The 9764-nt window shown below is 39.9% G+C and overlaps 1 protein-coding gene across 3 annotated transcripts in view; it reads right to left on the bottom strand.

Annotated features, from left to right (window-relative positions):
- The window catches only part of TAF4 (TATA-box binding protein associated factor 4), a 641126-nt gene that overhangs the window by 1797 nt on the left and 629565 nt on the right, over positions 1-9764 (bottom strand). The gene's annotated exons all lie outside the window — the stretch shown is intronic.

Below are 9764 nucleotides of genomic sequence, written 5' to 3'. Positions count from 1 at the left end.
GAAGGCAGTGGTGGCATACCAGCCTTCTCCATCCCCAGCAGTAGTCTCTAGCTCATTTTGGGGGGTTACCAGGCATTCTCAAGCAAGATAAAAGATGCAACCCATCCAACACGTCCGGTGGCTGCCTTTTAGCCTCCTCTCAGTACATCACATTTGGTACCCCTCGCATTGAGGATACCCACAATCTGCCCAATTCACCACAGATGACTCCTCCTAAAACAGGACAGGAGTGGCTGCACTTTAAGACCCTCCAAGACAGCCAAGTCGCTCAGTCTGTCACAGACAGCAAGCCAAGCAACCCTGTAAAAAAAATTCTGCCACTTGTACCCAAACTCACATCCTTTAAGATCACTGATTACAGCTGAGGATGGGAGACAAAGACCAACAGGTTCTAGGACTCACTTCACCACCATCACAGTAGAGTCCAGTGTCTACAATACTGCCCCCTCTGCACCCATTCACTGGGCAATTTTCTAATTCCTCCCTACTCTCACTAGTTAACAAGACCCCTAGATCCTTACCACTTGAGGTAGCTGCTACATACCACCATCAGAGGGCAATCCACACTACTCTAGGGACAGAATCATAACCTCCCATTTGGAAGTACTAATTTTCAACTCAACCATTTCACAATCAGCAGCAAAACACTTTGGTGTAAACTAGAGATTAGCCACATATTGCTAACAGAAAATCACCATCTGCAAATACAGATCTCATTCTCACATCCTCAAACTGGACACTCTTCAGACATCGGCTTTGCCTTTATAAGATTCACTATCTATGAAAATCACACAAAAAGAATAGGATACAAGACAAACCTATGGCACAGTCATATGCCCATCTTGAATGTATCTCACTGGAGAGTGGTAACAAAAGTCTTATGCCTTAAAATACAGTGATCAAATATCATGCAGCAGTGGCCATGGGAAAGCAGTACTGTTGAAGCATCCTCTACAACACATTCTGTGATAGACAGTCATTACTCCTTCTCCAAGTCCACAAAACACATGTAGACAATGCTAACAAATTCACATGACCCTTCCCAAATATCTGCAATGACAAGGAGGTTGATCCATAATTCAAAACCAGGCTGGAATCTTCATTGCTCCTCTGGGTGATGCCTCCTTGCCAACATCCAGGTATATGATTTCCCATGAAGGTTGAACAGTGTGATCCCCCTATAACTGGAACACTCCCACCACTCACCTTTTTTGAAACTGAGACCACTACCCCAGTCTGCCAATCCAGAGGTACTGTCTTAGCCTTTCACAGAACAATGAGAAGGTATCTTTAAGCAATAACCGATGATGTGGTGTGGTATATTGAAGATTTACCCACGGTTGGCATAGTTTAATCACAAGGGCGAAGCCAGAGTGATTAAATACAGCCAACCGTGGGTAAATTTCAATATACCACAACCATGGAGTCGGTTATTGCTATTATACAATGACATTAAAGAAAAAAATACTTAATTTTCTTAAATAATGTCTTTGTATAATGGCACAGTACTGTTCTTCCGCCGGTGGTGGTATACTGCTTCTTTGTGTTGATGTACTGCGCATGCGTATGAGACTTGCTTTCCTACACATACCTAGTACATTAATACTGTGAAACAGAAGCAAAAGAGAAAAGAAAGTCTCCATTGCTCTGTTTTTTCTTTTTCTTTTATTTACTGGAAAAAAAAAAAAAGGTTTTGGACACTTTATACCAACGGAAAAAAGTCAGGGTGACCGGACCTTTTTCCGTTGGTATATTGTGGGATTTACCAAAGTACCTTCAAGAATGCACGATGTAAGCTCCTAATTAATAAGGTTTTGTATACTATAACTGTTTCTGACTTTTATACTAGATGTCATAATTTATATATGCCTTCATACTTTTTAAGGCTATGAGTTCGTTAGTCTTTATCGAGTTAATTGTTTTTATTGTTGTTTTTACTACAGTCCATCACAGTGCATTGGATGTTATTCTTAATAAGTTTTACATGCTTATGTTTATGCTTATAATCACTTGCATACTATATTTCAGGTTGTTATTGGTTTTCAATAACAGCACCTTTAAATGTTTTTTTGGAGGAAAAAAAAAGGGGGGGCGTGTTTTTAACTGTTTTGAATATTTAAGGACTTGTTGTAATGGCGCGAGTGTATTCATTTATCTGAAGAAGTTGGTGCAAGGCGCCAACGAAAAGCTTTGGTTTATAGCTTAATAAAACCATCTCAATTTTACTCAGTGTGTTCGTCCTTCCATGGTGGAAACATTTAAACTGGACTGCGTTGTTATCCTAGTGTACCCGGATTTGGAGGTGGTTTGGTTTAGTTTATATTGTGGGATTTACAATGGGCAGGCTGGCCAAACAGCGTGCACATTTTGGAATATTAATGGGGGTCATTGTATAATTAACCATAACACACCACCAAAGTCTAGTGCCTTCAGCATTTCTTACCAACCCTCCTTCACTACCATAGCCTTGCCACTGCAGAACTGTTTAAATGCTGCAGTAACCCCTTCTACCAAAATGGATTCAGTTCTACAATCTACATCTGGAACTGCCTCCTCAGGAAAAGGCAAAATTCTTCAGATTCACGAGCTGCTCAAAGTGTTCCTTCCACCTCCAGGCAATGTTCCTGGTCAAAGTCAACATTTTCCCACCCTTGCTAAGAACATCTTAAAACAGCCTGGACTATACACTGCCTCCTCCTTCTATATCACCTCTTTCAGGCCATCCAAAACTCATTCTCCATGGCCTCCCAAAGTTCTTACTATACACAGAGTGGATATAAAAAGTGTACACACCCCTGTTAAAAGGCTAGGTTTTTGTGATATAAAAAATGAGACCACAATAAATAATTTCAAAACTTTTCCAGCCTTTAATGTGATCTATAACCTGGACAATTCAATTGAAAAACAAACAAACCTGTTAGGGGGATAAAATATAAAAAATAAAAAACGTACAATAAGCTGGTTGCATAAGTGTGCACACCCTTAAACTAATACTTTGTTAAAGCACCTTTTGATTAAATTACAGCATTCAGTCTTCTTGGGTAGGAGTCTATCAGCATGGCACATCTTGACTTGGCAATATTTGCCCACTCTTCCTTGCTAAAGTGCTCCAAATATGTCAGATTGTGAGGGCATCTCTTGTGGACAGCCCTCTTCAGGCCACCCCACAGATTTTCTATTGGATTTAGGTCTGGGCTCTGGCTGGTTCATTCCAAACCTTTAATTTTCATCTGGTGAATCCATTCTTTTGTTGATTTGGATGTATGCTTGGGGTCACTGTCATGTTAAAAGGTGAAATTCCTCTTCTTCTTCAGCTTTGTAGCAGATGCCGGAAGGTTTTTGGCCAAAAGTGACTGGTATTTGGAACTGTTCATAATTCCCTCCACCTTGACTAAAGCCTCAGTTCCGGCTGAAGGAACGCAACCCCAAAGCATGATACTGCACCACCATGCTTCACCGTGCTGATAGTTTTCTTTTCAGTGATGCGAAGTGTTGTTTTTGTACCAAACGTACATTTTAGAATTGTGGCCAAAAAGTTCGACCTTGGTCTCATCAGACCATAACACATTTTCCCCACATGCTTTTGGGAGACTTGATGTACTGTTTTGCAACTTTTAGCTGAGCCTGGATGTTTTTCTGTGTAAGAAAAGGCTTCCTTCTTGCAACCCTACCCCATAGCCCAGACATATGGAGAATACAGGAGATTGATGTCACATATAGTACACAACCAGCACTTATCAGAAATTCCTGCAGCTCCTTCAGTGTTGCTGTAGGGGTCTTGGCAGTCACCCTGACCAGTTTTCATCTTGTCTTTTCATCAATTTTGGAGGGACGTCCAGTTCTTTGCAGTGTTACTGTTGTCCCATATTTTCTCCACTTTTTAAATACTGTCTTCTCTGTGTTCCATGGTATATCCAACGCTGTGGAAAATTTTTTGCACCCTTCTCCTGACTGATACCTTTTAACAAAGAGACCCCTTTGATGCTTTGTGAGCTCTCTGCGAACCATGGCTTTTACTGTAGCAGGCAACTGAGTACATGTCAGGAAAATCATTCTAGGACAGCTGAACTTTATTTGGGGTTAATCAGTCTCTTTAATTGATGGCAGGTGTGTACCCAAGAAGACTGAATGCTGAAATTAAATCAAAAGGTGCTTCAACAAAGTACTAGTTTAAGGGTGTGCACACTTCTGCAAACAGTTTACTGTATGTTTTTTATTTTTTATATTTTTCTCCTAACAGATTAGTTTGTTTTTCACTTGAATTGTACAGGTTATAGGTCACATTAAAGGTGGGAAAAGTTTTGAAATTATTTATTGTGGTCTCATTTTTATATCACAAAAACCTGGCATATTAACAGGGGCGTGTAAACTTTTTATATCTACTGTAGGCCTTCACTTTATGTTTTTTATAACTGATTTTTCCTCACACCTCTAGTGCCCATCAGTTGGGTCTACAATTATTACCATTACAAATACCTGCCACCTTCTGGCCATAGTTCCTCACTGTCACCTCCGTTACAGATGCCATGGGTAAGGTCCTTTCAAACTGCACATCCGTGACCTTTGCAGGTATGTTGAGGAAAGCCTTCTGAATGTAGGAACTGAACTCATCTTGCATGGAAGCATCAACAAGGGATTCCCAGTATACCTACCCGACTTAATTGTACCTCCCAAGTCAGTTCAGCTGCTTCCCTAGTCATCTGATTCAACTCATTGCCAAGATTAGCACCTCTCTTCATCCAAAAGGCCAAAACATATGGCCCCAAGTCAGATAATACACCTACAAGCTCAATCTACAGTGTTTGGCCCACAGAGTTCTGGTGCAAACTGCATTTATGAGTTTTTTTTGTTTTTTTTTTAATATTGTATTAATCATAGATTGTGCATAATAGCATAATAAACACTGATGTCCAAAATAATTTGCCACTCAGGTTCAGATCAGTAAAGCTAATCTCCCCATCATATCCCTCCAGGTATTTCCATCATTCAGCATATTCATAGGTTTCATAGGCTTATACTAGGCTAACTGCCCTTGTGAGCCATTTTAAGCCTAGCCAATTACCCCATGTGAGAATCAAACTCTGTACCTTATGTATGCAAGGTAAACACCTTAACCATTACACCAACCTCCCAGTAAAAGTGCAGAATCAGGTGGTAGTACCTTGTCAAGCACTGCTGCTACTGTCTCTAAGGCCAAACACTTTGAACAGCAGTTGGATACATATATATAAATGACAGTAACCCTATCTGCAACTCACAGTTGTAATGTGGATACCCTATTTGTCTCTTGGCATAAACAACAACTAAACAGCACCCCTTTAGGGCATGTCAATATTTCCACACATGCCTGGAACCTCTGTTGGGGGTCAACTCAAGAGAAGGAGAAAGATCATCCATGCTTGATAAGTCTGGTTCAAGAACCAATAGTGTGTGCAGATGTTAGATCAACTCAATCTAGCTGGTATTTGTAAAAACTCCTGCACATGCTACAGCTTCTTTTCCAACAGTGGTTACATACCAAGACCCAACAGCCAGTTCACATTGTCAGGGTCTAGTTCATCTTAATTTGTCACGCTACTGCCTGCCAGTTGACTGGTATCTCAACCAACCCCAACACCTTTACTTTGTGGCTAATGAGGCCACATAATGGTTTCATGCAGCTTTTTTAGGTTAAGCCTGGTCAGGTAAGGCAGGTCATCCAGCCACCACATGCTCATCAGCAACCACCACTCCCAAACGTGGATCCGAGTCCTAATATCCCAGTTCTACATAAGGTTCTCAGATTCTTTAACTGAAACTGCTTGGAATCATTCTAGAACACTATCTGACCACTTCTCTCTGAAATATATGTCAAAGGTGATGCTACCCAGAAAATTAAACTTTCAGAAAGCCTAGCTCTAAGCAGTCAGAATTCACACAACCCCCCCCCCCCTCCACCACCTTAATGTCATGGCATCAGTAAACATATCTGGAATGAAATGTTACTGCATTCCATCTCACTGTGACAAACTAGCTACCATTATGTAACAAGAAGCAGCTGTCAATGCCAACTGGTAGCCTGCACTGGGCATGAACTGTAAGAGCAGTGGTTAAAGATGTGTGGCGGAAACATGAGAAAGTATGGGGCAGTTGTCAAGTAGAAATAGACAGAAAGCCTTCAGTGCATTCAAAATATTGCATTTTACAGACCCAGGCTCCACCTGTGGCAGTTTTGCCTAGTGTACTGAACATACGGTAAACGGAAGACAGCCTGACTCCTTAAAATAAATAAAAGGCAGCCTTACTCTTCACTCCTTAAAGAGATACACAGTCAATTACCACATATGTTTTAACAGAAAGTTTTTTTTGTTTTGTTTTGTTTTTTTTTTTTTTTGGGGGGGGGGGGGTTTGAAAAGAATGAAAGTTACCAAAAATGGTAACTGAAAAAGCTACCACCAGGGTAAGAATAGGAAAAGGAAGAAAGGAAAATACCAACAATGGTAATATTAATTTATACCAAAATGTGCAGAAAGGATAAAAGAGGACTATATTATAGAATATAAAAAGAAAAGCTATAAATAAATACATACACACACACACACACACACATATATATATATATATATATATATATATATACACACACACACACACACACACATGGATTCACTTCAGAATCTCGAAATTCTGAAACATCGAATGTCATATGATCGATGTTTTGTAAAATCAAAAATCCGAAACAAATCCAAAATAATTAAAAAAAAAAAAACTGTTTAAATGTTTCTGCAGGGGAGCAAGCCCCCCTGCAGCCTTCACACCCCCACTACTTAAATATAGCAACTCCAAGATCACACTACAGTGAGGAAAAGGGAAATCTCCAATTCCGCGCTGTATGCAGATCTCCGTTCAGAATTTCAACATTCTAAAACCTCGATTGTATGATCTCGACCATATGAAGTTCAGATTCTGAAGGGAACCCTTATTTATATATACATATATACATATATATATATATATATATATATATATATATATATATATACATACACTCTTTTACTCACAAACCAACAGCAAAGCTCAAGAGATAACAGGGACCATATCTGTACACGAAGGCAGCAAATGAGATCTGAGGTATGGTAGGGGACTAGGGCACTATGGGTAAGGGAGGAGCTCGAGAGTTTTCAGTATCCATGAGCTGTAAAAAGCGGCCAAGTCAAATCAGAGGGTCGGATCTGAACCCCAAGTTGAGGACTGAATGAAAACTGACATCCGATCAATGGTTAATGTGATAAATCTGTGAGGGTCAAAAAACACTTACTGGCATAACAGAGAGGACCACACTATATACTACCATACCAATAAACCACTTGCCTGAGTCTGCTACAGATTGAAGTCCTCAGAGGATGGATACAATAATTTAGTCACTAACAATAGCTTTAAAAAAATTTTTTTTGCTTCTCTTCTCCCCCTCACCACTGTTTGCTGATCATCAACCTCCTCTCATTCAATCACCCTATCAATTCCCCCATCCATTCATTGTCCTATTGCTGTACCACCCAGTGAAGCTTCAGGGAGGAAACATGCAATGGGCTACAGGGAAGGACATTCCCTCACTTCTGGAAAAAGCATATTCCCCTGAGGCAGCCCTGCCCTTCTTCAAAACAAAACTGATGGTTTTCCAAGTCTCCACCGGGAAAATTGCACCACTCTGTGTGTCCCTAACTGTGCAAAATCTTCCCATTCCCCTGGGGGAGACAAGAGTGCAATGCCCCCTTCACTCCTCTGTCTCCCATTCTGGATCTTTCAGTGCTAAGGTTGCAAATCAAGCTTCAATCATGTGGGTCACAATCAAGGCTCCATCCATCTCATCCACAAAACCAGGCAGCTATATCATAAAAGTTAATGGCTTGTAAAAACAAAGGTTATGGAGGTTGCCAATATGACCTGCAAACCAAAGTAAAATATTTGATTTTAAAAAATCTGAAGGAAGTGGAATTCTAGCTAAGTCAACACATATGGAAAATAAAAACATTACCAGGTAAACGGTTACTCACGTGCAATTTTATCAGTCATTACAAGATCTTCTTTGGCTCTTCCTACAGTGTTAATGCACAGAACACATCTATATGCACAACTCTATACTGGGATAGAGGCTTTTACCGACAGTGGCAATGAAGCAATATTAAGAGACAGGCATAAACCGAAGCAATTATTCCACATACACAAATGAAGGGAAAAAGTTCACTAAAAAAACTCAGTAAGGTTCTGAGACGTAAACTCAATCGGCAATCAGTAACAGCACCCTACTTCAACAAAACAGTCATGCTCCACAAACTGACAGTGAAAGTACAACATTTTAAAAAACACCACTGGAAAAATTAAGTGGGAAACATTAAGAACACACTACTTTCACAGATGCAAAAGCTATTGTTGCTGGTGATAAGATGTAGTGCACTGATAACTCCCCCTACCCTAATAAAGAAATGCCTGCCTCTGTTGACAACAGGCTATGTTGCTCTGGGCCAACCACTATCATCAAGTCCATGTTCTCTGCTAATTGAAAAAGGAATGGTCTTTGCCAGCCTAAGTACACTGTTCTGATAGAAACAATGTTTTGCCTCCCTTATAGCCTCCTTCACAGACTCACTGGTCCTTGCAGATAATAGAGTATTGATGTTAGATATCTCACCAAATATGCATATGTCTGAAAGGACCCAGAAGGGACATCAACCTTCTGTTTTTCTTCACCCAACACTATGTTTCAGTAACAGAAACCATACACCATTAAATAAAAGTAAAAACGAAAATGTAATAATAAAAGCTGCCAGCACCCCACGAGGTAAATCCTCCATAGCACAAAAATATATAAACATAAAAAGAAAAATAACTGCGGAGCGAAACACGGCTAGAGGCTGAAATGCCAAATCACAAGCCGAATGTCCAAATAAATCCAAGGTGATAAAAATCCACAATTTATTGCAAAAACACAAACTGGTAAGCACTTTCGCTTAGGGGCTTCATCAGACCAAAAAGTGAACAGAAAACTGACTGATATACATATAAAACATTTCTTACTCAGAAGTATCAATTAAATGATCAATTAATTAAGCAATTAATCATTAAAGAGCCATAGTATACAAATATATGTGGACGCATACATTATATATCAAAAGTTAAACATATCAAAGATTTTACATAAAAAATAACGCTCTAAATATAAAAGGTCTCGGGGACTGGCGGTGATCTCCCTTTTCCACTACCTGTCCGGATGGAGAAGGCAGGGGGGCGAGGGAGATCAGCCAGCAGGGGCCGTTACAAACGGAAGTTGTCAAGGGAACATTATTCCAACCAGACTTTAAAGAAAATGTGGGGGAAGACCAAGAGTCATTGATTTTCAATATATCTAGTCATTGACTCCAGATGAATGCAGTGTCCTGAACAAAGGGCTAAATTTTATACCTACTTGTAATAGTAATTTGGCTGATACTGTTTTAGATTTAAAAACCTTTTGTCGTTATGTTACGTCTGATTTATCGTGGGTCTACACCCGTAGATAATGCAGAAATGGGACCACAAGTCCACTTGAGGAAACGTAGTAGTTTTGTACAACTTAATCATCCCTTAGTAGAAGCTTATTTTAAGTTGACTGAGGAAGACATTTTTCGGTTCTATGATAATAGGGATTACTCTAAAAAAATTCTTTAAACATAACCTTATTTATATGGAGAGTTGTATCATCTCCAGAATAATAGCTCGCTTGTCATCCGGCCTGCGGACAAGGGAGG

The sequence above is a fragment of the Protopterus annectens genome, chromosome 12.part0 (assembly GCF_019279795.1).
Source record: "Protopterus annectens isolate FY-2018-M chromosome 12.part0, PAN1.0, whole genome shotgun sequence".
NCBI lineage: Eukaryota > Metazoa > Chordata > Ceratodontiformes > Protopteridae > Protopterus > Protopterus annectens.
This window is presented reverse-complemented; position numbering and strand designations above follow the sequence as displayed.